This window comes from Hippopotamus amphibius, chromosome 3, assembly GCF_030028045.1.
Source record: "Hippopotamus amphibius kiboko isolate mHipAmp2 chromosome 3, mHipAmp2.hap2, whole genome shotgun sequence".
Taxonomy (NCBI): Eukaryota; Metazoa; Chordata; class Mammalia; order Artiodactyla; family Hippopotamidae; genus Hippopotamus; species Hippopotamus amphibius.
In genome coordinates, this window is record NC_080188.1 from 107,412,537 (window position 1) to 107,436,670 (window position 24,134).

The following is a 24,134-nucleotide window of genomic DNA, read 5'->3' on the forward strand; positions in this document are numbered from 1 at the left end:
AGAGAGAGATCCAGAAGAGCCTGTTCTTCTAGCCATCCCTGCCAAGGCACCATTCATATATGTGCAGGCATCTTGGACCCAGCTTAAAAGTCCAGCAATACGCTGATGACTAGAGAGTGACCTCAGTCCATGCCACATGGAACAGGAATTCTACAGCCAAAATTCTGCCCAAATTCATTAAGGTTAGATACAGAGCACAGAATAGAAAGATATAGCCCTGTGTGTGGACATATACAGGCTGTGTGTGCTCAAACATAAACCTGTGCATGGCAAGCTACAGCCTTGTGTGTAGACAGATATAGGCCTGTGTGTGCTCATATCAGATAGATATGTATATGCATATACAAGTGCATCCATATCGGGAGCCAAATCCTGATCCATGTGTTGTCAGATACAGACCTGGGTGGTGTTCACATATAGACACATAGGTGCAATTGGACAGACACCTACATGACACTGAATATGGAGGTACAATTGGTCATAGAGATTCACTTGAGGTTGCATACAGATCTCAGTGTGTGGTGGGATACACAGTTGTGTGTTGTTACCTCAGGTCTGTGAATGTTTGGATACAGACATATATCTGTGGCCTTGAGGATTGGGCTGTAACTCATGACAGCAAAAGACACTGAGCCTTTTCTGAGCAACTCATTGAAAATGTGAGTCAAATGTAAATAGATCCTCTTTTTCTGCAACAAAACCAAAAGGCAAGATTTATATATGCTCTATGGAGATGATTACAAATTCTTATTGAGACAACAATGAATCCTTTACAATAGGTGTCTTATTCTGTATGGGAATACAAAATACTAAAATATGTAATTTTCCTCCAAAAAGATATATAGTATCATGATATTCTAAACATATTTTTATGGGAAGTTTTCAAACTGCAAAATGACTTTAAAGTTTAGAATAGGTGGAGGAAGTAGGGGAGGAAAAGGAGAAAGAGGAGGAAAAGGTGGCTCAGAATTCCATCTGGCATAGTACACAGAAAAACATCAAACAAACTGAAATTAACAGTTATGTTGGCAGATTATTTTACCTGTTGGGGAAAACAGGCTTAGATATTTCACTACCAGAGACAGAAACAAATTCTAGCTGGGTTAATAAATGAAGTGTTTTTTTAAACATTTATTTTATTGAAGTATATTTGATTCACAATGTTACAACCACAAGTCTGTTCTCTCTGTCTGTGTCTTTCTGTTTCATAGCTAAATTTATTTGTGTCATATTTTAGATTCTCCATATAAGTGATATCGTATGTTATTTGTCTTTCTCTCTCTGACTTCCCTTAGTATGATAATCTCTAGGTCCATCCATATTTGTGCAAATGGCATTATTTCATTCCTTCTTATGGTTCTGTAGCATTTCATTGTGTGTGTATACATCTCACAATTTGTTTAAGAAAGAAAAAGAGGTTAAAATTTATAAAATTATTGGGAGGAAATGGAATTTTTAAATGTGATGAGATAGAAGAAATAAATAATCAAAAGAATATTAAAATAGCACCTTTAATAAAAACACTTATAATTTAACATAAATAACATAATAAATAATTGTAGCAAATGTCAAAAAAGAGTAATACTTGTAAATATATTTAATGTAGAAAGAGTTAATTAAAATTTACTAATATAAATTGTCATTCCAATAGATCAAGAATTCAAGTAATTGAGAAATTCTATACAGTGGATTCTATGTCCCAGGCATTGTGAAATGATTAGAGAACACAGAGACAATTAGGATATTCTTCCTGACTTCACAGAGCTTACAGACCAAGGGACATAGACAATTAACAAAGATTTTTATCTCATCACTTGAAATAACTACACAAATTTGAAAATTCACTACATTTCTGTCTTGGTCCATTTGGGCTGCTATTATAGAACACCATAGAGTAGATTGATTAAATAAAAAACATTTATTTTTCACAGGTTTGGTGGCTAGAAAATCCAAGATTAATGTTCCAGCAGATTCCTTATCTGGGGGAAGACAGCCATCTTCTTCCTGTGTCCTCACATGGCAGAAGGGTCACATGAGCTCTCTGAGGTCTCTTTATAAGGGTGTTAACCTCAACCATTAGGGTGCCACCTTCATGACCTAATCATTTCCCAAAGGGCCCACTCCCAATACCACCACATTAGCAAGGGTTTAATTTATGATTTTGAAGAGGGGCATAGACTTTCAGTATATAGCAACATCCAAAAGTGGAGGAGTAAATTATATGTTTACTAAATGCTTGCTATTATTTGGTGAATAGTATTATATTTGAGAAGATTTTGAGATAATACAAGAAATCTCCATGCAATAGGGATAAAAATCATCAGGATATGAGTTTTCTCATAGAGTGTGATTTCCTAGTGAAAAGACCCCAGCACCCCATAGCCCTAGTTCCTCATGAATCCAGACAAATATGGGAGGCATACAAATAAGTTTATTTGATCACATTCTTCTGACCATATTAGAGGCAGATAATATGTTGCTTCAAGCCTGATTCAGAGAGAGAGAATTTTATGAATGATGCCTCTGTTAAATAAAGCAATGTATTCTGTCCTCTTTATTACCAAGTTATCTGTATTATATTAATGAGAGATGAGTGGCATATAGTGTCACCATCTTCCTTAACAATGATATCACCCAAAATATCTGGTCTCAAGTTCCTTAGTGCATATTTGAAGCTTATGTGCCATGGATTGTGCTAAATTTACACATGATGGGCAGAGCCTGGGTTGCTATAGAAGGCTATGAAACACAGTAAACAAAAAAGGAGATGCAAATATTGAAAAGTAGCAGAGGTCTTCCCAGATATTCTAAACTATCTAAGAAGATTAGTGGGTTATTTCTATTAAAATATAACTCCAAACAAAGCTGGTAAACTTAAGGTGATAATATAATTACCCAATTTGCATAATAAGTGTGATTTGGTTATTATTCTGCATATACACCTTGTTCATTCAGATTATTTTTCTAAAGATAGCCTCCTTATGATTAATATTACAGCTCTGAAATATCTGCCTTCAACCCTAACATGCTAAGCAATATAAAGAAAATAATACATATAAAGTATCTTGCAAAATAAGACACATGCTTCAAATATGAATATGGGTTGTCTTTGCAGGGGGAGCAGTGAACCAAGATTTTTATCCTATTTCTATGCTAGTTTTTTGATATCTGTAATCAGCCTTATTAATTCTGAAAAAGATTATATTATTTAAAAAGAAATATGAGAAACTCTTCCACTAATTAGGTAAATTTACAATATTAACTATAGCTTAACTCATCATATAGAACATAAATCTGTAGTCTCAGTAGAGATATTTTATTTTGTTGACATTTTAAATTATGGAAATCTTAAGAACGTATTTCAAAAAATATATGTATTTGAAATAGGTTATTATGAAAATCTTAAAAGTATATTATAATCATTGGAATTATTCACATAATAAAACTTTTCATCATGCCAAAGTTATAAAACCTGAGGAGACATTGATTACAGTTAAATAATTACACATAGCTTTCCTCAAAAGAGCAATTCTTCATGGGAAATAGGTGATAACATTTCCTGCTTCCTCATTTTCTTTTTTTGGTCCAGAGCTTTTTCATGGCATTTTGCATCTCTCCGTTTCTCAGAGTATAGATTAGAGGGTTCAGCATAGGGGTGATAATGGTATAGAACACGGCCAAGTATTTATCAGTGGGTAAGGTAGAAGGGCATCTCACATAAAGAAAAATACAGGGCACAAAGAAGAAGACCACCACAGTAATGTGGGAGCCACAGGTGGATAAGGCTTTGCGCCGCCCTTCCTGACTAAAGTTCTTCAGGGAGTGCAGAATCACCCCTTATGAGATGAGTAAGAGTGTAAAGATGACCACACACATTGTCCCATCATTGGCCAACACTGTGAGGGCAATAATGTGGGTGTCAATGCAGGCAAGTTTTAACAAAGGGTACATATCACAGATGAAGTGGTCAATGATATTGGGGCCACAGAAGGGAAGGTTGTAAACAACTAGAGGATGAAGGACAGCATGTAAAAATCCACCAGCCCAGGCCAAGAGCAGCAGCAGAACACACACTCGCTGATTCATGATTGTCAGATAATGCAAGGGTTTGCAGATGGCCATGTAGCGGTCATAGGCCATGACCACCAGGAGTAAAATCTCAGCACCACCAAATAAGTGCTCCATAAATAGCTGGGTCATACACACTTGGAATGAAATGGTTTTCTTCTCACAAAGGAAGTTTTTAATCATATTTGGACTGAAGGTAGTAGAATAAACAGCATCCATAAATGATAAGCAACCAAGAAAGAGGTACATGGGGGCATCCAGGGTTGGGCTGAACACCACAGTCAGGACAATGAGTAGGTTGCCCACCATCGTCACAATGTAGATGAGCAAGGACACAACGAATAATATTTTCTGACCCTGGAGGCTCTGAGTGAGCCCCAAGAGGACAAACTCAGTAACATTGTTCCTTTGTTCCATAGGTGCTTTTGTATGTTTTATTTCAGAGTTCAGGACAATTTTACCTGTAAATATAATTATTTCTATTGACTTACAGAAGTGTTATGATAATATGTTCATTCATTCAACAAATAGGCTGTTTACTTTATTCTATTCCAGTACTTCAGATATTATAATATATTATAATATTGATAATTATAGTTGAGGAACATTTTAAACAACATATTATTTAATCAACATTATAGTGTATTGTAATATAGTATAATATTATAATGTATTGTAATATTGATTATATAATGGGCTGATTAAAACATTTTCCCTAAACTCAAAAATCTTTTAGACTAATGGAAAGGTAAGGAAGTAGACACTTTTTCGGGAAAAGGGCATATTATTAAATAAATGATGTGCCACAACTAGCCTTCCCTCTAGAAGCTAATTAAATCCTACATACAGCTAATCCCTTACATAAAAATTAATAGTGATGAAAGGTTTAATAAAAAAGCAAAACAAAGTTTACCTCATATATACTTCCAGCTAATGTAGGAGGTGAATTTCTACATTCTAGGGGTGGAAGAATCTTCTTAACCAATCATCAAAATCCCAAATAGATATATTTCACAATTTCAATTTTTTTAAGGATTTAGGAACAATGCCACAACACCAATACCCAAAAGTAATTTGGAGAAAGATTTACATGTTAAAGAATATACACAGAGGTAATATCTAAAAGAGACAAAGATGTCTAAACAATTAACCAATTAAAGGTAAAAATGTGAAATAAATAAAAATATCAACAATTAAAGGAAGAATACATTTAAATGGTCAAAAGTCATATGATAGGATGCTGAAGCTCATCTCTGAGCAGAAAAATAGGAATTGAAGTAACAGCTTGGTTGTTACAATATTATCTTGGGCTCTTCAAAGTCACTGAATCAAGGTCTACAGAGGCTACCTCAACTTTTCATTTTTATCAGATTAACGGGCTATGTTGAGAGAATATATAAATTGAACTTCTGATCAGATTTACAAATATCTGTCCATGAAAATGTCCCCAAAGATTTACACTTGTAATTAGTTCTAAGGATGTCTTCCAGAAGGTAAATTTATTCCAGATTGTTAGAATATGAAAATATTCAAAAATAATATTATAGGACAGAATCAATCTTTAGATATTTTAGTAATCATAAAGGATTCCTAACATGGCTGATTATGAAAATCCCAAAAGAGAATTCTTAAAAGATTGAATTCTCACAACACCAATGCACTCTTGCAAAATTAAAAGCCTAGTTTAGAATGTTGTTTCTAATTACACTTCCTGGATTACCTGCATAAGGAGAAAGCTGTTCAATCCATGTTCTGGGCTCTGGTGCCTTCTCCCATGTCCTTCATGCACTGATGCCATCTCTGAGAACACAGAGACTAAGATGCATGCAGCATCACTGGACCTTGAACTGCTTCCACATGACCAACTCTTTCCATGCTTGCAGGAAATCTAATTCATTTGTCATTCTGAAAACTGTTACTTTTCACATTGTTGGAATTTTCAAAATGAATATGAATATTCTATTCCCTAAAGAACTGTGAATCTTAATTTTGAACAGCAACTCAAAATATTCACTATTGCACAATTTGTCCTGATAACAAACAAGTGTTAAACCAACATTTTGATTGGAGAGAGAGAAAACTCCAAATTATTTAAGAATTGTTTACAATAAAAAGTTTGCTGTTTGTGTTGATACCAATGAAAGTAAAATAGTGAAACAGCCTTTGCAGCGTTTTGATTCACAATATCTTATACTGTCCTGTCTTCACACAGCATTGTTGAACTTTGCTTTTCCTGAAGGATGGAAAATAATTTCATGTGCATACTTTACTATGTTTTGAGTCCATCATTTCAATTTAAGAAGAGGCCTGTCTTGCTTTTACTGCCACAGACAAATTCTCTCTGATGTTAGGGTGAAAGGCTGTAAATAGTTTGTCTACATTTAACTGCAGCACATACTACTGAGTCATTCACTTGGTACATCTTCAAGGCTCATTTGGTCTAATTAAAACATTGGGAATTTAGTCATAATTTTGAGGGTAGACTTTATCTCCAGAGATGCCTCCAGGATAACCACCATGTGAAACAGGACTTAGAGAACCCTGTCCTCCGGGAGAAAATCATGAGAAACAACTTAGCGTCTTATAACCAAAAGGGAAATGTCTAGACTGGGAAAAAATTAAATATGAAAAATCTCTCGTTTAAGTCATGACCTTCAAAATTGGCAAATCTCATTAAGTTTAAGCTTTGTATTGGAAGACGATATCTGAACTGATTTCCAAAAGTAACGAATGCTCTTTTCAGAACAAGTCATTTAAAGTTTATTTCAAATGCAGATAAAAGTTGTCAAATAATTTCAGACAAGCAAGTTAATAAAATCCGTGTTAGTGTCAACCTGGGGAAGGAGAAAATATCTGTCAGACAATTCCATTCATGTCAAAGTGTCGTAAGGCATTCACCAAATGAGAAATGCCCTAGGCCAGTACACAGATTCCAATACATTTTTAAGGACTTAAATCATAAAGCATACCTATATTATAATACTGTAGTTCAATTAGAAATTAATAACAAAAATATAACACTTTCCAATTATTTACAAATTAAGCAACAAAGGCCTAAAATTTTCCATGAATATTTTCAGGTATGTTTTCAACTGAAATCTAATGATACACATGTATTTAAAAGAAATATGAAAGGTATCTATGAAATATCTGTATAAATATATATTGGGGTTTATAATATAATACAATAAATATAATATAATATAATATACAATACTACACAATTTAATATGTGTAAATTAACTGGATGAAGCTAAAGGAGTGCTTAGAGAGAAATGTATAGCTTTAAATGCGAATATTAGAAAACAATAAATATTTTAAGGGATGAACTAAGCTTCTATCTAAAGATGCTAATAAAAGAAAATTAAAATAAACCCAGATAACACTGTAGTATGGAAATGGTATTGAGGAGATAGACGTCATTAAAAGAGTAATTGATTGAAAATAACAAATCTATTTAAAACCAGGAATTGATTCTTTGAATGTTAAATAAATTGGTAAGTTTCTAGCAAAATGGACTAAGAAAATATAAGAAAAAATTATCAGAATCAAGATTGATGAGATGGTCATCACTGCAGATTCTCTAGACTGTAAAGAAGATAATATAATAATATGATAAATAAATTTATGTCAGTATAGTTGCCACCTAAAAGAAAATGGACCCCTGCTATGAAAAAGACAACTGTCTAAACAAACACAGAAAAATAGTTAAAAACTGGAATAATCTAATACCTACATAAATTGTTTGTTTAGAATCCTACCTTTCCCCTCCCCAAAATTTCATTCCCATGTAGCTTTAATTAATCAATTCTGTATAACAACTATACAGAAATAGTACCAATCTTACATAAACACTTTCACAGAGGGGAGAAAATTAATATACATCCTAATGCATTTTATGCACCCTGAATAACCCATATATGAGAAACAAGGGCATCAAAAGAAAAATAATTAGATTAATACCTTACATTAGCAAAGACACAGAATTCTGAACATGATACTCACTTTGATTCCTTTGGATGTTTTCTTCTAGAATTAAAAAAAATCTTGCTGAAATGGTTTTTGAGACAGGTCTTGAGAAGCGCTCAGTCTAGGGCTAATCATGTCTCACTACTGATGCAGAATCTTTCAAAGTATTCAACCAACAGCACTGCCCCTGTGAACTATGAGGTTTTCTAGCTGGTGAAAATAGGCACACTTCCTGGCCCAGTGTGTGAGCACCAAGCACTCTTCGCTCTAATCCACCTGGATAAATCTTTCCCCAGCCTCAGGTATTTTCCTCAAATACACCCACTGAGTGGTACTCTGAGGAGCAGTTGAGAGGGATGCTGTTTAGTACTCCTGAATTCTCTCTCTCTCTCCTGCTCTCTAGCTCTCTGGCTAATCTAGCTCTCTTTCTCTCTGTCACCCCACAGACTACCCTGCCCTCTCACCCCCCATCACATCTATAAGTAGATATATCTTCTGCACTGTTCTAACCTTAGAATTCTACCTGTTTTGGTCTCCTCAGACTCTGAAATTCATCTGCTCAACTCAATGAGTCTACTGGGATTTTATGAGGTATCCCTCTCTGTACCACAGCATGGAAACTTTTGAAAGGTAGTAAACTGGAAAAATCCTAGATCTCAACTGGTTTCCAATCTTTCATTTGATCACTGGCACTTACTTCTCACATCTGGTGTCTTGAAAATAACTTCATGTTTCTTCTGGTTTGGTTGCTTCCTTTCCCAAACTCTATGTGATTATTTAGAGCAGTTTTAATCATAATTCCAAATAGCTGGAAACAGCTGTTGTCTATATCTCTTAATTGAGAAAAGGATAAAGGAATAGTGATATATCCATAATATGAAATATTATTCAGCAATAAAATGAGTAAACTATGGATTAACACATTGATATGCATAAATCTCATGTGCATGATAGTAAGAACAAGAAGCCATATTTAACAGAGTACAGAGTAGTCATAATCTTACATATAGAAAATGCAAATAATTGCATCAAACTCTTGGAACTACCAGACAAATATAAGAATGTTTCAGCATACAAAATCAACATACTGAAACGAGTTGCATTTACATATATTAACAACAAACTCTCCAAAAAGAAGTGTAAACAATAATCCTATTTACAGTAGCATCAACAAGAATAAAATACACAGGAATACATTTAACCAAGGAGGGGACATTTGTACACTGAAAACAAGATGACACTGATGAAAGAAATTAAAGACACAAAGAAAGATACCCCATGTTCATGTATTGGAAGAATAAATATTGTGAAAGTGGTCGCACCACCCAAATCAGTTTGGAAAAGATCAGCAATCAAAGAAAACGTGTAAAATTCATTCATGGGCATTTCATGCAAAAGGAGTACAAATCATTTGGAACATGTGAATAGACGCCCAAGTGGATGGCGTGCTGGCAACAACGATGAACATCAGCATTTTAAATCCATAAAACAATGGACTCAGTTCCACTTCTAGGAACTCATATGAACGAAATCTCAAAAACTTCATTGCAGAAGTGTTTAGTATTGAGAAAGACTGGGGAAAACATGAAGACGACCAGACACATCCATTTTACGGTATATTTATAGAGGAGGTAAGCAGTAGGAGGAAACTAGGAGTTAGATCTGCATAAAGTGGAGTGTAAAGATCATCAGGAGGCTGAGCAATAAAATGCAAACTTTAAACACTGAAACATAGACACAAACATAGATGAAAGTGTGCTTGAATTTGCAGGTTATTACTTGAAGAATCTTAGGAACAGAGGATAGTGACTGCATCTGTAAGGACTGAGAGAACAGAGTTTGGGATGGGGAGGAGGTTTATTCTACATAATTTCATTTTGCATGGATTCTACTTTTAGTATTTATTATTAACCAGCATACCTATAATTTTTATTTAAAAAATTGAAAATTACACTGATTTCATATGTGAAAGAAATGAAATTGAGTAAAAAGTATACTCTATATACTAATAATTATTTTAAATAGTATAGTGAATAAAATGAAAGGAAAATAATCTGACTAAAAATTAAAAATTAATGAGAAGGTAATAATAGTATAAGCAGAAATTAATTTGAAATTAGTAACTTTATAAAAATTCATTAATTCATTACATATTATTTACTTAGTCTCTACTGTAAATGCATCTTACCTTTCTAAGTGTAGTGATAAATCAGACATTACTCAGTTTACTTTCTAGCAGGGAATTTTTAGTAATAGAATGAACATATACTTAATTTTTCAATTATAATAATCACTAGTCCTTTAAAAAATGGAAAGTTTGCATCAAATTTATGAAGACTTTTCCATTCCAAGGAGATTGACCCTAAAGCTTATTACTAACTTCATGATCGATAATGTACTAATTTGTCTTGATCTGCCTTTTTTTCCCCTCCAGAGCTTCTTTATAGCATTAGTCATCTCAAAATTTCTTACATTGTAGGTTAATGGGTTCAGCATGGGGTTTATGAGTATATAAGGCACAGTCAATGATTTGTCAGTGGAGAAGGCTTTAGCAGGTCTTGCATTCAAGAAAACACAGGGAGCATAGAAGCAGACAACCACAATGATGTAGGAACCACAGTTCTGGAAGGCTTGAGCCTCCCCTCCTGACTCAGGTCCTTCAGAGTGTGCAAGATGACTCCACAGAAGATGAGTGAGAACAGAAACACAATAGCAGAGGCCAGTCCCCCACTGGCCACCACTAAGATGCCAATGACATAGCTGTCAGTAGAGATGAGTTTCAGTAAGGGCACATGTCACACATAAAGTGATCAATAACATTGGGGCACAGAATGGGAGCCCATAAATAGTGCTAATCTGAATTACAGAGTACAGAATACCTCCCACACAGGACATTATCAGCAGCACAAAACACACCCTTTGCCTCATGATAACCAAATAATGCAAAGACTTACAGATGGCCACATAGTGGTCATAGGCAATCATCAACAGAAGGATGATCTCTGATTCACCAAAAAATATTCTGTAAAGAGCTGGGTCATGCAAGAGTCAAAGTATGTGGTATTTTCCCAAAGATCAAGTCAGAAATCAATTTGGAGGAAATAGAAAAGGAATAAATTAGATTTAAAAATGATAGGCTAGCAAGAAAAAAGTACACTGGTGAGATCGGGGTCTTACCGACTGCTATAGTCATAATAATGAGCAAGTTGCCCACCACAGTCAAAATATAGAAGAGCAAGAACTTAACAAAAAGGACTTTCTGCTCCTTCACATTCTGTGTGAGGCCTAAGAGGATGAATTACATTACACTATTCCTTCAATCCATCTAGTTTGTACAGGAGCTGAGTTCACATATTAGAAGCAGTCAAGCTACAAAACAAGCAGGGAAAGGTCTAAATGCATTATAAGTTAATCTTTTTATTTATCCATTCAAATAAAACAATGTGTATAGTGTATCAATGTGTGTCCAATGTGGCACAGATATTGTGATGACCAATTTAAAAAAGTCCTAGTTCCCTATCCCCAGCGAAAAAGTGCTCTTACAAGAATATTGACAAAATGCTAAGGGTCAGAGTATAGGAATATATCAATCAAACTGGATTCAGAGAAGTCTTCTCAACAAAAGCAATACTTTAGTTGAGATTTAAAGGAAAGGTTAAAGAATAAGAAATGATGGCAAGGGAACTGCCTGTTAAGCACACAGTTTATAAAGTCACAAAGCTGTAATACTTGAGATAGACACACAGGGTGACGTGACCATGATGGTGGAGTAGAAAGACCCTGAACTCATGTAATTCCCAACAAAACACTAAAATTACAACTATTTATGGAACCACTCTTGATGAGGAAGACCTGATGACTAGTAGATCCTCTTATTAAAAACATAAAGCAGGATTCAGGATATGACTGATAGGAGTGGCAGATACAGGGTATAGTCAAGTCCCATACCTCAGGTGTGCAACACACAAACAAGGGAGAATCCAGTTGCAGAGGTTCTCCCAGAGGAGCAAAGGGTCTGAGCCCCACATAGTGCTCCTCAGCCCAGGGGTCCTGCACTGGGAAGGTAATCCCCCCTAACATATATGATGTTGAAAGCCAGTGAGGATTCCTTGTGGGAGAACCAGGGGGCTGTGGAAAATAAAGACACCAGCCTTAAAGGTCACGCACAAAATCAGACACATCCCAAGAAGAAACAGAAATCAGAAATCAGCCTGTCAGACCAAGTTGCTGTATTGGACAGAGCCTCCCAGGGAGGTAGGAGAAATTGGGACTTATCTTGATACATAGATGCTTGTAGCAAACATTTAGGGTAGCTACTATTTCCCCCATTTCAATAACACATTTTTAAGTAACCTACTCTTTAAAAGAAGGAAATAAAGGAAGGAAGGAAGGAAGGAAGGAAGGAAGGAAGGAAGGAAGGAAGAGAAAGAAAGAAAGGAAGAAAGAGGCATAATACTGTTATTTAAACTCAGACCAAACTGAAACTCTTGCTATACTTCAAACAACTACACAAATCTCTATCCAGTTCTGCTCACCTGTACATGCTCTTACAAGATGTTTTTTTTTTTCTTACTGTTTACCAAGAAAGACATATTATTCATTTATTTCTTTACTTGATTACTATCCTTCTATTACCCACTGGAACTTATTTCCACATAAAAACAACTCTGTTTTTTTTATTATTCAACATTGTATACCCAGATCCTATAACTCTCTGGCCCACTGTAGACACAGAACACTATTTTTTGGATAAATTAAATAAGTCAAAGTTGCCTGAAGTGAATTTATTATGAAGCCACTTTTTCTAGTAATAAATATTAACACTATTGGATAACAATGGGAAAAACCCTATGGAAATAGCACCTGTTTAGCTTTTCAAGTTGCTACCTCATGTCCAAGCAGAGTATCAATTTCCTCAATAATTGAGTTGCTGTTTCCCTCTAAATATCTCCTTCATCCAAGTGTTACTTCTTGTGAAATTCAATGATTTGAATTTCATTTCTTGAGCCTGTTACATCCCACTTTCCTGGATGCCCATGAAGGGTAATACATCTCCAGAAAAATGATAATTAGATAACTATTTTTTGATGAAAGAAGAGTCAAGAGAATGTAAGTAATCTGCGAAAGGGAGGACAACAAAGAGATGAAGGGAAGAAAAAGCCCCTCCCCCCAAAGAAATAAGGGAAGAACTCCTCAGTGACAACTTCACAATGTGGCCAATGATCAGATCTGTGTTTTGATATTTTCACATCATGATGACAAGGAGTATTGTGAAGTGGGAAAAACTAGAGAAAGCCGATGCTAAAAGACTTCCTGGTCTTGCTTAACTTTATTGAGTCTCATTTTAATTTTGTATAACATGGAATAAAAATTGTATCTACCAATACTTGTTCCTACAATAAGAGAGTTAAAGCATGTAAAGAACCTATCAAAATGTATGCCTCATAGTTGGCCTCTACTATAGTGAGCTCACTTCCCTCACTTAATGCCTAATATTTTCACCAAAGTAAAATTGGAGATTAAGCCAAAGTATCCTCATACAACAGATACAAACATTCTATCTCATTGATTTTTAGCAGAAACACACTTACTACATATATACACATTTTAATGAATCAAAAATAGTCACAATGCAGTTGGCCCTCAGGAGAGATTCTTGATTATGACTGCAATGGAGCGTCTAAAGGAGCTTTAAACTTGCTCACAAACCAGCAAGACTCTATCCACTGAGAACGCCATACAGCCTATTCTTCCTCATTCAGTTCTCACACCTTCCAAGTTTTCTGTTGACAATTCCTAATTCATGCCTCATTAGACTTCTCATCCCTCCACTGAGCCCATGGTACAGCCCTTACGACATAACCATTGGCCTTAGATTCTCTCTTCAAATCCTCTCTTTGGTCTTACAGTAGAAACCTCATTTACTCAAGACTTTCCCCATCCTTAACCCTGGATTCCACACATCTCCTCTCTGAGTCACAAGACAAAATGACCACATATCATTTAGTCTAGATTGTGTTGAAGGGTTTAAGTCTCATCAGGAATTTCAAACTTGACTATTTAAATAGAGTAAGTGCTGATTATATCATCCTCTAGGCCTAGACTTTATGGGAAAAAGTTCTGTTTTTAATTAATTGGAGACTGCCATGCACAATTTGGTAAACACAGTCACCCCAATACCATGCTGAGATGGTACTGAATTTTCAAATGATGGACAAAATAGCTCCAGTTGATCACTGAGTTTGAGAAAGTGACATCTGTGAAAAGTAACATATGTTGGAGTGCTGCAGTCAGGCAAGCTTAGACTTATAAAGAGTTATTAATAACATAGGATGACCTGGGATTTTTCACATGCACAGAGGAGCATTGCAGGTATCTCCCACATTCTGAAAGTTTTCCTTAGCCACTCATCTTTTATGACATTCAACACTAGTACTTGTTTTCACTAATGGAAAGAAATCCAAAGGGGATACTTGTTTCTACAATAGAAAAAAGAAAAACAAACAAAAAATCTAAAAAACAAAAAGCAAAATCTATTATCATACAAATGTTGGTGAGTTTTAAAACATTTTTCCATTTTTGTTTATTGAATTACAGTTAATTTACAATACTGTGTTAGTTTCAAGTGTACAGCAAAGAGATTTTGTTACCCATATATTTGTATAGGTATACATATATATGATCTTTTCAGATTCTTTTTCATTATTGGTTACCTTTACCATACTCACATAGCTCTTTTGTAAAAGTTAAGAGGCGTAACTTGAACTTTCAAACAAGGAATAAACTTGTTCCTCTGAATCCTATAGTGCTACATGTGAGACAAGTCTAAAAATATTTGACATCATCTTCTTGAAGGAAAAATGAAATTGTGAAGAACGCAGATAATTTTCTTATCTATAGACCTAAACATAATACAGACAACTGTGTCTTATTTGAAAGGAAGTAAGACTGAGTGTTAAAGGCCTGGATTGGATGTTTCTAGGTGAAACTATTGAGAGGAAGTTGCATTCCAGTGGAATAGCTCCTGATGCACATTATGGGGTAAGCAAGTATGATGTGAGTTCAGAAAATTAGTAAACCTCATTTGGCTTCAAATTGATTCACTGGAAATTAGGATAATAATAATACAAACACCAGTTTAGTATGTGGAAATATATACTGAATATGCCTGATAGAGAATAAAGTGTTACTTTAATGTAAATATATGTCACACCTACAGAGTAATAGTGACGGAAACTAACCATTGATGTTTTTCTGTTGAGATTTCTAAAAGATGTTTACCCTTGTTTCAAATGGTTCCTCAAGTCTTGGTATAAAAAATGACAACATTTCCGATTATTCAACAAGAAATATGAGCCATAAGAATATTTAAGAAAATAGAGCAAATTAAGAGTAATTTCAAAATTTCTCTTTTTTTTTTTGTTTCAAGGAAATAATTAGACATAAATTGGGAATTAATCTACTCTCCTTTTGTGGGTGTCACTTGTTTTGCTTTTGGTAAATTCATTGCACAGAAAAAAAGAAATCAGCTGTTATTCCTTCACTCAACTGTCCCTCCCCCACGTACTTACCTAAGCATTTCTATCCCTTATTTGCTTTACCACAGGCTAAGCGAAAATAGAAGAATTCCTAAGATCAAGGTCCAATGGAAAAGCCAATTTCATCCAAATAACATATATGAAGAATTGAGTAAAGTAGCAACAAGACTATGAAGAAAACCTTACCCTATAATCATCAAACATGGGGTTTACACTTATTCTTTCTATTGCCAACTCTGAGGTATGAACATGAACACTGAGCCTAGGTAAAGTACACTAAAGTCATCAAAATGCCTAAAAAATGCATGCCTAGCCAATGTTAAGTAATCAACAAATATTAGTTCCTTTTTCCATTTGTTTTGGTCGATGATCAGAAAAATTTCTTAATTTTCTTTCTCAGTATACAACAGGTATAATCCTCCCTGTGTATATAAATCACCAAATGCTTGGCACCCTGAACAGCCTAGGTTACTCTACTCTTCAACAAACCCAAACCTCATGGTGATTTTCACCTCTGTGTTTCTCACTGTGTAAATGATAGGATTTAACACAGGAGTGAGGACTGCATAGAACACAGCCACAAACTTGTCCCCAGGTTAAGTGGTCACAGGACGCATATAGGTGAATATACAAGGACCAAAAAAGAGCACCGCTACTGTAAAGTGGGATCCACATGTAGAGAGGGCTTTGCATCATCCTTCAGAGCCACGGGATTTCAGGGAGCTCAGGATGACTATGTAGGAGATGAGAAGCATGAAGAAAATGAGCAAGCACATGTTAGCTGCCACCACCATTCCAAGCCAGTAGGTGTCACTTCAGGCACTTTCCAACAGTGAGAAGAAATCACACATGAAGTGGTCAATGACATTGGGACCACAGAAGGTCAAGTTCACAGTGAAAAGAATCTGCACAGTGGCATGTAGGATTCCCCTAATCCAGGCCACCACCATCAGGAGTTGGCAGAGCCGCTGTCGCATGATGGTCATGTAGTGCAGAGGCTTGCAGATGGCCACATAGCGGTCATAGGCCATGGCAGTGAGGACAATGACCTCTGATCCTCCCAGGAAGTGCTCCACAAAGAGCTGAGCCAGGCAGCCACCCCAGGAGATGGTTCTCCTCTGGTACAGCAGGTCAATGGACACTTTGGGGGTGGTGACAGAGGTGAAGGAGGCATCTAAGAAGGACAAGTGAGTGAGAAAAGTGCATGGGAGCAGAAAGTGTGGGGCTGAGGGAGATGGTCATGACAATGAGCAGATTGGCCAACACAGTAAAAAGGAAAATGAACAGAAAGACAATGAAGAGTATTTTCTGCAAGTGTGGGTTCTGTGTGAATCCCAGGAGAACAAATTCAGTCACCTTGTTGAGAGGCCTGAGGAGAGTCATTTAGAAAATAACACCTTCCTGGGGCCTGAATTACCTACAAAGGAATAAAGAATGATACCTGTTAATCATGAAAGCATTTATCCTGAATTTCAATGGAAAAAAAAAAAAAAAGTTCAGTCCCTATAACTGTGGAGCATATTCTTGGCCCCTTTGCCCCAGTACTTGTTTCAAGTCTCTCTTATTTTATCTATTATGCTTTCCACCTCTTCAGATACTTGGTTCCTGTCACCTTTAAAACATTTATAAGGCAACATTTGATGTGTAATTTCCTGAGATCCCACTGGCTATCTACATGAAATCTGGATTCTCATTCTAGTTCCAACTCCATGTGACTCTGCAGTTATCTCAGTGTACCATTCTTTTAAGACCTCCTTTTTGTCTGATAGGTTACAAATTGTAATTCGCAGATATATCTTATACTTTTAAAATTGCCTAAACAGGTAAGAATTATTCCCTCTACAGGAGAATTTATATTTGAACCCTCAACTCTAACTGTGGAAAGGAAGACAAGAAATATCTGTCATAAGCTGGGAGTTTAGGGAAATATATATGTCACTGGTGACACACTATACCTGGCATGACCTAGAACACACAAGCTATTCTGCTGTGTTTCCTCATTTATCATAGTGCCTGACATAATGTCTGCAGTATCTGAAACCTATTAGGTTATGAGTAAATTCTTGGTGAATTGCCATTCTTCATGGAAAAGAATATACCTAATTCCCCAGACCATCAACTTAGCAGGAATTCAAGTGCTCTTGTCCTCCAGGTCTGTCTATCTATTATCTTTCTACTGTATGAGAAACACAAACAAAAGTTTGAAAGGAAGCTGCATTATATTTCAACAGTTTCTGACAGAAGTTATGGGGTAATTATGAAAATATTTAACTGCCTCTAGGAATGAGTATGTTCCTGGCTCACTTTATTTTCAAGATAGTGTGTTTATTATTTGACACTTTTTATACTTCAAAATTATCTTCCACATATAATTAAACACAATCATATTAGCAAAATTTTAGCTTCTGAAGACTTGGAGAAAAAGCTCTTGCATAAGGGTTCAATACAAGAGGACCTTTCAGGCAAAGGTAGTCCTTATTTTCAAAGTTCTAAAAATAAAAATTTAATGTGGAGAACAAAAATAGTTTGCTAGGAAAGATAGAGTGATAGATAATGTACTACACATATATACATATATACACAGACTAACCCAGACTCATAAAAAATCTATTAGTTATGATAAGTACCTATTACAAGTTCACTCATTCAATGAATATTTATTGGACACATGCTGTATATTAATGTATGTTGTTCACACAAGGTCATGAAGAGCATCCTTGTTAAATGCCCTTAATAACTAAAATCTCATTGCCAAATAGTATCAATTCTTCCATCCATGATTGGAATAAAATTCCCACTCCTTTATGTTTCTGCTACATGCAATCTCATGCCTTCCTCTCCTAGCTTCCCATAGCATCCATCATCTATCATTCCTAGTTATAGGCTATGGCATTACTAAGAGAATGAGAAATTTGGTGACATAAATTTCCCAAAGAAAAGAGAAGAGAAGACATAAATATAATACAGTGTTTTCTGCATAACATATCTTTCCTTTCAAAGATTAATTGATAAAGAGCTTTCATTTTTTGTTATCTAAGATGAAAATGTGATACTTGTGTGGAAACAAAGTGCAGCAACTTCACTGCATTTCCTTATTCTGTGTGGATCCCCAACAGAACTGAAGAGAATATAGTGTACAGAAAATAAGAATCAGACGTGATTAATAACAGTGTTTTAGAAACAGCTGTGAAGAAATAGAAAGTACTGTTTTATTTTTCTATTTCTCCAATATACTCTTTCTAGAAATAAGCCCTATTGTAAAATATTTTTAGAAGACAAAAATCATTATTTAGAAATATGTTCAACACAATTATTAGAAGCTGTGGAAAATTTAGAAATGACATTGAATGTTCAACATCGGATAAATGGATAAGTAAAATATACATGGTGCATCTCTGATTAATGCATAGTTTTCAACAAAGATGTTTTTAAAAATTGTGCAATAACAAAGAAGTTTCTTAAGTTGTATTATAAAGTGGAGAAAAGATTGGATACAAAATTGGATTTTAAAATTATTCTCACTAATTTAATTCTAACTTATTATTCTATCTAATTTAAGTATATATCAATAAGAAAAAGACCCCAAACATTTTTACTTCTAAACTGATAATACTTTGTTTGAGCCTATGTTTCTTGATGTTTTGTATGCTGAAAAAGGGATTTAAATGTCAGATAGGTGTGGAAGAGGGGTGATGATAAGATTTGCAAGATCAATTGAAACCTGAGAGTCTATGATTATATGATTTTATTAAATCTCACCTATGCACATCTCTGACATAAATCTTTGGCCAGGGCCCCAGGCAGATGTTAGTTCACCAAGAAAGAAGTTGTAAGATTTGAAAATGCCAACTAATTCAGCTGTAATAACTGTCTTTGCTGATGTATAAATGTTACCTGTGGATAAGCCTTAAAAGTACTACCACATATCCGATTTGTGGGCAAATTCTGTAAAGCTTCTTAGCTGTGGCTAATAGGATCTCAAGGGTATTTCACCATCATTATCAGACCTTGCCAATGACTCAATTATTTCATGTAAGTTAAATCAACAGCATAGAAGAACTTTTATAGAATTCATCTCTGAATTTGAACTCCTCTTTGAGTCTACATGAAGATAATACATAAGAGAAAAAAAACAAAAACACGATTTGACTACTTATCAATTTAGATATTTGATAATATATAAGCTTAATATGGTGTCTGAATATTTAGCATCATGTGAATTAAACATTTAGATGAGAATTATCTGATATTTAAATTTTTATCATAATATTGTGATGTTTTAAATGATTTACCATTCCTAGTTATACATAAATATCATATAAAATAAATTATTGTAGCAAATGTCAAAGAAGCCTAAATATTTGTAGCAAATACATGTATATATTTTATGTAAAATAGTTTATCAAAATTTATCAGTAAATATTCTCACTCCAATAGATTAAAAATTCAAGTAATTTACAAAGTCTATAGAGTGGATTCTATGTCCCATATGTTCTGCAAGGAACAGGGAACACAGAGTCAATGAAGTAACTTTCCTTGACTCCAGGAGCTTATAGATCAATGAACATAGACAATTAACAAGAATATATAACTCATCACTTCAAATAATTACATGTTTGAAAATTCACTAAATTTCTGTCTTGATTCATTTGCACTTCCATTACAGGATACCATAGACTAGATGAATTAAATAATAAACATTAATTTTTCACAGGTTTGGTGGCTAAAAAATCCAAGATTAATGTGCTGACAGATTCCATATCTGGTGAGGTCCCCTCCTAAGTTCATAGACAGCCATCTTTTTCCTGTGTCCTCACATGGCAGAAGGGTCACATGAGCTCTCTGAGGTCTCTTCTTTAGGACATTAATTCCATCCATCAGAGTGCCACCTTCATGACTTAATCATTTCCCTAAGGATCCACTACAAATACCACAATATTGAAAAGAATCTAACATGATTTTGGAGAGGGAAACAAACTTTCAGTCTATAGCAACATACAAAAGTTGAGGAATAAATTACACAAATTCTGATAAACTAAATGCTTGCTATTATTTGGTCAACAGTATTGTATTTGAGAAGATTTTGTGATAATATACAAAAAATCTCCATATAAAGAGGATAAAAAATGGATATGTGGTTTCTTATACAGTGTGACTTATTAGTGAAAGACTCCATCGCCCGATAGCCTTAGCCCCTCATGAATTCAGACTAAATATGGGAAGCATACAACTAAGCTCCTTTGACCACATGCTTCCAACCATTTTAGAGGCAGATAATTTGCATGATGTCTCTGTAAAATAAAACCACAAATTCCAGCCTCTTTATTACCTAGGAATCTGTCTTTCTTTAAAAAGAGCGATAAGAATGGCACATATTGTCAGCATCTTTCTTAACAATGATATCACCCAGAATACCTGGTGTCAAGTTCTGTAATGCATATTTGAAGCTCATGGATTATAAATTAAGCTTAACTTCCACATGAAAGACAGTGCCTGGATCTCTACAGTAGGCTATGAAACAATATAAGCCAAAAAAGAGTTGGGGATATTGAAAAATAGCAGAGGTTTTGCCAGTTATTCCAAAATATCTGGGAAGATGAATGGATCATCTTATGAAAATATAACTCCAAACAAATCTGGTAAGCTTCAGGAGATAATATAATTGCCGAATTGGAAAAAGAAGTAGGATTTGTTTATTTTTCTGCATATATGCCATATTCATTCAGATTGCTTCTATAAATTTAGCTTTCTTATGATTACTATTACAACCCTGAAACATTTGTTTGTAATATGCTAAACAATATAAAAATAATGTATGTAAAGTATCTTGCAGATATGAGGTATCAACTCACACCAATCAGAATAGCCATCATCACAAAATCTGGAAACAACAAATGTTGGAGAGGATGTGGAGAAAAGGAAACTCTCCTGCCCTGTTGGTGGGACTGTAAATTGGTACAGCCACTATGGAAAACAATTTGGAGGTTCCTTAACAAACTACAAATAGAACTACCATGTGATCCAGTAATCCCATTACTGGGCATATACCCAAAGAAAACCATAATCCCAAAAGAAACTTGTACCATAATGTTTATTGCAGCACTATTTACAATAGCCAGGACATGGAAGCAACCAAAATGCCCATCAACAAATGAATGGATAAAGAAGATGTGGCATATATATACAATGGAATATTACTCAGCTATAAAAAGGGATGAGATGGAGCTATATGTAATGAGGTGGATAGCCCTAGAGTCTGTCATACAGAGTGAAGTAAGTCAGAAAGAGAAAGACAAATATTGTATTCTAACTCACATATACAGAATCTAAGAATGGTACTGATGAACTCAGTGACAAGAACAAGGACACAGGTGCAGAGAATGGACTGGAGAACTTGAGGGGGCTGTGGGTGAAGGGGAAACTGAGATGAAGCGAGAGAGTAGCACAGACATATATATACTACCAACTGTAAAATAGATAGCCAGTGGGAAGTTGTTGTATAACAAAGGGAGTCCAACTCAAGGATGGAAGATGAGTTAGAGGACTGGGATGGGGAGGGTGGGGGGGGACTCAAGAGAGGGTGGTGGGGGAGTCAAGGAAGGGAGGGAATATGGGGATATGTGTATAAAAACAGATGATTGAACTTGGTGTACCCCCAAAAAATAATAAATAAAATAAAAAAAAACAAAAGTAGGATATATACATCAAATATTAATATATGTTCTTTTTGTGTGAAGAGCAGTGAACCAAGTGTTTATGTCATATTTCTTATACTATTTTTTTTGAAATCTGTAATGAACCCTATTAATTCTGAAAAAAGATTCCATTATTTAAGAAACATGAGAAAATCTTCCACTAATTAAATACATTTACAGTATAAACTAGAGCTTAACTAGTCACATAGGACATAAATCTGTAGTCTCAATAGAGACATTTTATACTGATAAACTATATGTATTTTTCCAAGAAATTGTAGAAATCTTAAAAATGTATTTCAAACAATGTCTATACTTTGAACTAGAAAATTATGTGTGTCTTAGTTCAGAGTTCAGGTCATAAATCCCTATAAATAAATATTATTAGTAGTGACTTCCTGAAAACTAAAGTTGTTTATTCAGCAAATAAGCATTATGGTTTATTATACTCTGGTACTTTCAGATATTATAATACAAAGTTGATTAAAACATCATCCCTAATCTCAACAATCTTATAGACTAATGAGGTGGTTTGTGATTAGAGACATATGTGGAAATAGGAATCATTTTAAATAAATGAGGTGCCATAACTAGCTTCCCATCTTAGAAGCTAATAAATTATACATATAGCTAATACCTTATGCAAAAATAAATATTGATTAAAGGTTTAATAAAAATGTGAAGCAAGATTTAATTCATAGTTACTTTCCAGTTAGTGAAGGAGGTGACTTTCTACATTTCAGTGGTGGAAGAATCTTCTTAACCAATCACTGAAAACTCAAACAAATATATTTGACAGTTTCAAAATTTTTTAACGATTTAGGAAAAGATACCACAACATCAGTAGACAAAAGTAGTTTGTGGAAATTATTTACATTTTAGATGATATACATGAGTTAATACCTAAAATAGACACAGATTTCTAAAAAAGTTACTAATAAAAGATATAAATAAAAATATAACCTAATATATCTATAAACAAAAAGTTAAAGGAAGAATCATCTAAATGGCCAGAAAACTTATGATAGGATGCTGAAGCTATCTTGTAAACAGAAAAGTAGGAATTGAAGTAACAGCTTGCTTACTATATTATTAACTTATGTTCTTGAAAATCACTCAATCAAGTCTACAGATGCTAAATCATCTTTTAATTTTTAACAGCTGAACAGACTACATTTAGAGACCATATTAATTGAACCTATGATCAGACTTATATGTATCTGCCCATGAAAATATCCCCAAATAATTACATTTGAAATTAATTTATAAGAATTTTTTGAAAAGGTAAATTTTTCCAGATTATTAGAATATGAAAATAACCAACAAGAGTATTACAGAATAGAATCAATCTTCACATATTTTAGGAATTACAAAGGATTCCTAACATGGGTGAATATGAAAATCAAAAAGGAAAACTCTTAAAAGATTGAATTCTCACATCACCAGTGTACTCTTGCAAAACATAAAGCCTACTTCAGATTTTTGTGTCTAAATACCCTTCCTGGATTATCTGCACAAAGAGAAAGCCATTCAACCCATGGCCTGGGCTCTGGTATCTTCTCCTTTGTTCTTCATGCACTGATGCCATCTGTGAACACAGAAAGATATATGCAGCATCACTGGACCTTGAACTGGTTTCATGCGACCAACTCTTTCCATGCTTGCAGAAAATCTAATTCATCTTGGTCACTCAGAGAAATATTACTTTTCATATTGTTGATATTTTCAAAATTAATATCAATGTTCAGTTACTTAAGTAACTGTGAATCTTGATTGTGAACAGAAACTGAAAATATTCACTGCTGGCAGGATTTGACCTGATAACAAACAAATGTTACATCAATATTTTGATCAGAGAGAGAGA

The 24,134-nt window shown here is 34.5% G+C and overlaps 1 pseudogene; it reads right to left on the reverse strand.

Annotated features, from left to right (window-relative positions):
- Positions 1-3,567: 3,567 nt before the first annotated feature.
- On the reverse strand, positions 3,568-4,485 carry LOC130850195 (olfactory receptor 4A47-like; annotated as a pseudogene).
- Between the last annotated feature and the right edge of the window lie 19,649 nt (positions 4,486-24,134).